This window comes from Bombina bombina, chromosome 2, assembly GCF_027579735.1.
Source record: "Bombina bombina isolate aBomBom1 chromosome 2, aBomBom1.pri, whole genome shotgun sequence".
NCBI lineage: Eukaryota > Metazoa > Chordata > Amphibia > Anura > Bombinatoridae > Bombina > Bombina bombina.
The window spans coordinates 121,047,532-121,054,278 of record NC_069500.1 but is presented as its reverse complement, the minus strand read 5'-3'; the positions used below and the strand labels follow the sequence as shown (position 1 = coordinate 121,054,278).

Sequence of the window (6,747 nt, the reverse complement as noted above, 5' to 3'; positions counted from 1 at the left end):
TGGCCAAAACCAGTGACAACACAAACGGAGGGCAGTCATTATGCTGGGAGGGCTAGTGCCCCCTTGGGGATGCCACTGCCAAGAGGTATATAGGACCTGAGAACAAGAAGAAGAGGGATATGCTGCAGAATATTGAGCTAGAGGTACATATGTAGATTTATCTTATTATTTACACCCTTTGAATAGAAAAGTAGCAATGCTTGTATATTGATTTTAAAAAGTGTACATATGTGTTATTAGATATATTCGAAATATTGTTTTCTTTTTCTGAAAAAGGCGAGTCTCCAGTAATGAAATACTAAGTTCAATATAGTTAATGAAAGTTCTGGATTTCTGAATAATTAAAGACTTTTGAATTTCTACCTGTATTAATGTATTGCAAGACAAATTAAATGTCAAAACCGGTTGGTTTGTAATTATATTATATCTACCACATTGAAAAGGAAACTCATTGCTAACATAAAAAGGTAAATACCAAGAGATGTGTGAAAATCACAGCACCAGGGATATGTGCTCCAGTGTACTGGAACTCACTTGTTTGTGCTCCAAAGCTCCCTTAATGACAAATGAAACAACAAAAAAATGACATCTATATCTGAGACAATAGTGCAGCACAGGTATAAGAAATAAATGTTCACCAAATCGAAAACCAACAAGCAATGCAAAACAAGGGGGGAGGGGGGAGCTACTGAAGGCTTGTTGATAAGTAAATGTTTTTTTGTTTTATTATGTCCCAATTTATTTTAAAGAACTATATCTCTGCGTGTATTGTTTATTTTTGTATGTATTCTGTTTTTATAATTTGGCACGGCGTAACCTGTATTTATCTTTTGTTATTAAACATATAGAAAATCTCATTCTGTATTTTGGCTAATATCTGAATTCACACTCTGAAGAGACAAGGTTAAAGGCACGTTACCTAATTGTTAATTGTGTGAATTTCCAAGACACCCTTATTTAAAATTCTTTGTGGTGGCAGCAATTGTTAAAACTGGGGTGGTGTAGACAGGATATGGGGGTTAATTTGGTGTCCCTTTAGGTCCTTTGTAGAGATAAAGGTTTAAAGGAACCAGTGTCTGTTTGCTATTAACCCCTTCATGCCCACACCCTCCCCATAGTGATGGCTGGGTGGAAAGGCTTAATCGTCACAAACTGGTTGGCAGCGGTGGGAGATATCTAGAGGGTTTTAGTGCTATTTGTATAGTACTAAATTAAATTACATGTTTTTTGTGTAATTTCCCAAAGACAGAACTCAGTGCCTAATTACAGACATACAGTGCAAAGAAAGCAGTTCTTTCCCCTTCCCTTTTGTTTGTCTGTCTCTACTCAAAGTATAGAAGCATATAGAAAAATGCCTAAAGAATCAATTTAGTTGCTTTGTCAAGAAAGAGCAATAAAAACTTTTGGCAAAACAAAGGAGCAGTTGATCCAGGAGCTGCATCAGGCAGATAGTGTCACAGCAGAGCAGGAAACAGATACAGAAAGGGTTACTGTGGAACGTGGAACCCAAGAGCTGATACCTAACACTGTTTACCCTGCGAGTGCCATGGAGTCTGAGCTACAAACAGCACTCAGGTACTTGGGGGATGCTGAACCGCAACTAAAGCTGGAATTGAGCCTCAAGTATCAAGAGTAGAAAAGAAGGGAGAGAGAGGCTCAATAGGGACATGAGCTGGAGGTTTTGCGGATTAACAGAACCAGCCTGACTCCCCAAACCAGTGATCGTGGGGATACCAGCAACAGAGAAGCCCCGTCTGGAGTATTTTCCAATGTTAGAAAATGGCACTGACTTGGATCTTTTTCTGAGGGTCTTTGAGAAAGTCTGCAGGCAGTATCAGCTGCCCCCAGAGCAATGGGTTCACTATTTAGCTCCTGGAGCTTGAAGGGTAAAGCCCTTGATGTATTTCCTTCCCTGACAGTGGAGGATGACAAAGACTATGAGGCCATAAAAGCCTTATTGAAAAGCTTTAACCTCACTCCAGAATTCTACCGGAAAACTGGAGTGTCCAGCAAGGTATAAGTGTCAGCTGCACAGAATATGTTGCACAGCTGAGGGCTGCTTTTAAGCAATGGACTGGGGGCCTACAAGTCCTCACTTATGAGGCTTTGGAGGATTTGATTATTCTGGAGCAACTCCTACATACACAGAGGCCTGAGGCCAATGAATGGATTCTGGCCAGAAAGCCCAAAACAGTGGCAGAGGCTGCAGACATGGCTAATGATTATGCCAACAACAAGGCATCTGCAGCAAGGCAAGCAACTGTGCAAGCTGGGTCCCATAAGTGGAAAAGGGCAACCAAGCCAACATAGAGAACATCTCCTCTACACCCTACAGTCTGAGGGGCAGAAGCCACATCGGGCCAGGAGGATACCTGCCGTTGTTTTCATTGTAACCAGATGGGGCATCTGAATTACACCTGCCCAGAGAAGAAGAAGCCTGAGGGTGGGAATGTGGCTGAGGGGACCAATAGCTGTTTTTGTTTGTTTGTGGGTGGGTTCACAAGAAAGAAGCAGAGAGATCCTACCAAAGGATGGATAATACTTCCCTTAAACATAGTTGCTGGGAGGGGGAGCTGAGGGTTACTGAACCCAATTGCTTTTCTTTCGTGATTCAGATAAAGCATGACATTTTAAACAACTTTCTAATTTACTCCTATTATCAAATTTTCTTCATTCTCTTGGTATCTTTATTTGAAATGCAAGAATGTAAGTTTAGATGCCGGCCCATTTTTGGTGAACAACCTGGGTTGTTCTTGCTGATTCACCAATAAAAAAGTGCTATCCAGAGTTCTGAACCAAGAAAAGCTTAGATGCCTTCTTTCAAATAAAGATAGCAAGAGAACAAAGAAAAATTGATAATAGGAGTAATTTAGAAAGTTGCTTAAAATTGCTTGCTCTATCTGAATCACAAAAGAAAATATTTGGGTTCAGTGTCCCTTTAATACAGATTTACCTGAGCCTGTACCAGTAATGTCTTGTTCCAGTGAAAAGAGATACACTGCCATTGATTATGACAATGTGTGCCATGTGACAGGCCCTAGAGTAGAGGGACTGGTGGGAGAGCTTGGTTTACCCCTGCTTATAAGTGAGAGTGGGGGGGGGGGGGGCAGAGAGAGGATGATGCCCTAGAGGTTGCTGGATGCTGTGAGCATGTGATGCCTGATGCAGTGTGTGGGAATGTGAGAGGGCAGCAGGGCTGGGCTGAAGGGAAGACTGAGTGTGTGTACACGTCTGTGCTTGAACCAGTATTGCATGCCCAAGTGGGGGAGAAAGGTATTGAATGTTCAGTGTTAGTACTCAGTGAAGGGACACTGGGAGCTGGGATTGCTTTACCCCAGGAAAAGGTAGGATGTGTGGAGTGGGGTAAATGTGACATGTCTGGTGCCTGAGTGTGGTGTGTCAGCTGAGTGTGGTGAACAGGGGGCAGGAGAAGAGGCGTCTTCTCTGGTTTCCCCTGAGGTCAAATGCACTCTTAGTGAGGGATGTCAGGCTCATTTATGCAGTTGGCAAGGAGAACAGCAGACAGGCATGTGTCAGTCTGCCTCTGAAACAGCATTGCATATGAAAGATGGAGTGAATGGCATGGCTGGTGTAGAGGCCAGAATACCCTCTGCCCTGTTACAGAGGGTAGGACAGGATGGGACCCTAGGTTTGTCTGTAACCTCACCCTACAGTGATAGCATATGGAAAGAAAAAGGGGAGGGAGATGGGACTTCCCCTTATGAATCTCCCATAGTTGTGTGTGCCCTGGATGGAGAATGTGTGAGCACAGCAGATACAGTGACTAGTGAACCTGCTACTCCTACAGAGCATACAGGGGTAGGTGTGAACAGTGGACTGACTATTTGGCCTAAGCTTTGCCAGGACTGACCTTAGTCCCCTAGTGAGTTATCCCGAGGGGGCTCAAGATCCCTTCATGAGTGAGTGTGAGAGCAAGGAGAGTGTGATATCCAGCAAGGGAGTGCCTTCCACAAGGGAAAACATAATTTATGCTTACCTGATAAATGTATTTATTTCCAGATATGGTGAGTCCACGGAATCATCAATTACTAGTGGGAATATCACTCGTGGCCAGCAGGAGGAGGCAAAGAGCACCACAGCAAAGCTGCTATATATGTCACTTCCCTTACTCATAACCCCCAGTCATTCAGCCGAAGGGAAATGGAAAAAGAAGATAACACAAAGGTGTAGAGGTGCCTGAGGTTTTAGTTAAAAATAACTGTCTTAAAATAAAGGGTGGGCCGTGGACTCACCCGATCTAAAAAATACATTTATCAGGTAAGCATAAATTATGTTTTCTTTCCTAAGATATAGTGAGTTCATGGAATCATCAATTACTAGTGAGAACCAATACCCAAGCTAGAGGACACAGATGATTAGGGAGGGACAAGACAGGTAACCTAAACAGAAGGCACCACCACATAAAGAACCTTTCTCCAAAAAGAAGCTTCAGCTGAGACAAAAATATTGGAAAAAGTATGCAGAGAGGACCAAGTTGCAGCCTTGCAAATATGTTCTACAGAAACTTCCTTCTTGAAAGCCCAAGAAGAAGGGACAGCCCTAGTGAAATGAGCTGAAATTCTCTCAGGAGGCTGCTGTCCAGCAGTCTCATAAACCAAACGCATTATACTACTCAACCAAAGAGAAGTAGCTAAAGCTTTCTGACCTTTATGTTTCCAAGAGAAACAAACAGCAGACTGGCGACAATCCTTAGTCGCCTGTAGATAGAAAATAAAAGCACGCACAACATCCAAGTTGTGCAACAAACTTTCCTTAGTAGAAGAAAGATAAGGACACAAAGAAGGAACAACAATTTTCTGATTAATATATCTCTCCGAAACCACTTAGGAAGAATAACCGCCTTGACGGTATGAAAGATAAAATAAGGCGAATCACACTGCAAAACTGAAAGCTCCGAGACTCTCCAAGCAGAAAAGATAGCAATGAGAAACAAAACCTTCCAAGATAATAACTTAATAGCTATGGAAAGTAAAGGCTCAAACAGAGCCTACTGCAAAACTTTAAGAACAAGGGTAAAACCCCAAGGGGGAGCAACCGACTTAAACACAGGCCTGATGTAGACCAGTGCCTGACAAAAAGATTGCACATCTGGCACGTCCACCAGACACTTATGTAGCAAAAGACAATGCAGAAAACTGACCCATCAGAGTACTGAATGACAAACCCTTCTCCAAACCACCCTGGAGAAAGGATAAAAATGCAGAAAAACCCCCCGCTTAGACAAAACTAAGCGTCCAATCTTCAAGCAGTCATCTTCAGAGATTTGGATGAAAGAAAAGACCAAGAATCAGAAGTCCTTCCTCAGAGGTAGTCTCCAAGGTGGAGAGACGACATTTCCACTAGATCTGCATACCAGATCCTGCAAGGCCACGCAGGGGCTAATAAAATCACCGCCACTCTCACCTGTGAATACGAGTAATGACTCGTGGAAAGAGAACAAAGAGAGGAAAAAGGTATGCAAGACTGAAATCCAAGAAAAACGTCAAAACATCTATCAGGACAGTCTGGGGATCACATGACCATAAACCGTACCTTCGAAACTTAGCGTTCTGTTGAAACGCCCACAGAAGCCAACTCCTGAAACCCCCCATGTGAAGGTCTACCTAGAGAACACTTCTGGATGGAAATGCTCACTCCCCGGGATGAATTATCAGTCTGTTTAGAAGTACGACTTCCGATTGTCCACCTCTGGAAAGTGGATGACCGACAGCAGATGTGAGCTTCCGCCCACTGAACAATCCAAGTCACCTCCTACATGGCTAAGGAACCCCTAGTTCCTCCCTAATGGTTGATACAAACCCTTGAGGTGATATTGTCCGACTGGAACCAAGCTAGGGACGACTGAGGCCAAGTCATCAGAGCATTGCAAATTGCTCTCAACTCCAAGATGTTTAAAGAGGAGAGCAGACACTTCCAAGTCCATAATCCTTAAACAAGACCCAGACAGCTTACCAGCCCAGCAGGTTGGCATCTGTGGTCACATCACCCAGGAATGTCTCCAGGAGCACGCGCCGGAGATAGATACTCCTAAAAAATACTATGGAAGAAAGTGTCTTGTCATCTGATCTAAATCTATCCTTTAAGACAGATCCGAAAGTTCTACATGTCATGGAAAATAGCAAAAGGAATGATGTCCATGGAATACCATCAGACACATTCCCTCCATACACAGTAACAGAAAAGTGAGAAATATCAACTGCAGCTAAATCCAAACTCCCAACCTCCTGGTTACAAGATGGCTAAGCTATCCACCAGCCACTAGAGCTTGCTGTTAGCTGGACTTTTCTGACCTCTGAAAGACATCTCCTAGATAAAGAAACAAATAAGATCCAAGCATAACCCACCTGGCGTTCCCAGGCGGTCTCCCATTCAGGTACTGACCAGACCTGACCCTGCATAACTTCCGAGATCAAACGAAATCGGGTGCATTCAGGGTATTGTGGTGGTAGTCTCAAATAAATTACCCTTGTGGATGGAACCAGGGAACTCTTCTCCAGATTCATTTCCCATCCCTGGAAAAGAAGATTGGACAAGATCTCTTAAAAGAGAGTTAGCTTGAAGTCAGGATGATACCTGAACTATATATTGTCCAGAAAAAAAAAACTTGCAATATCCCAAGACCTAAAGGTCTGACTGGGATGGCGCAAACTAAGAAAACAAGAGAAGATTCCGATCAAGGGAATAATAAATCTCTTAGGTCTACGTTCGTTATGAACAAGCCCTCTT

The 6,747-nt window shown here is 43.2% G+C and overlaps 1 pseudogene; it reads right to left on the bottom strand.

Moving 5' to 3' along the window:
- Nucleotides 1-6,353: 6,353 nt before the first annotated feature.
- LOC128651110 (uncharacterized) lies at nt 6,354-6,472 on the bottom strand (annotated as a pseudogene).
- Between the last annotated feature and the right edge of the window lie 275 nt (nt 6,473-6,747).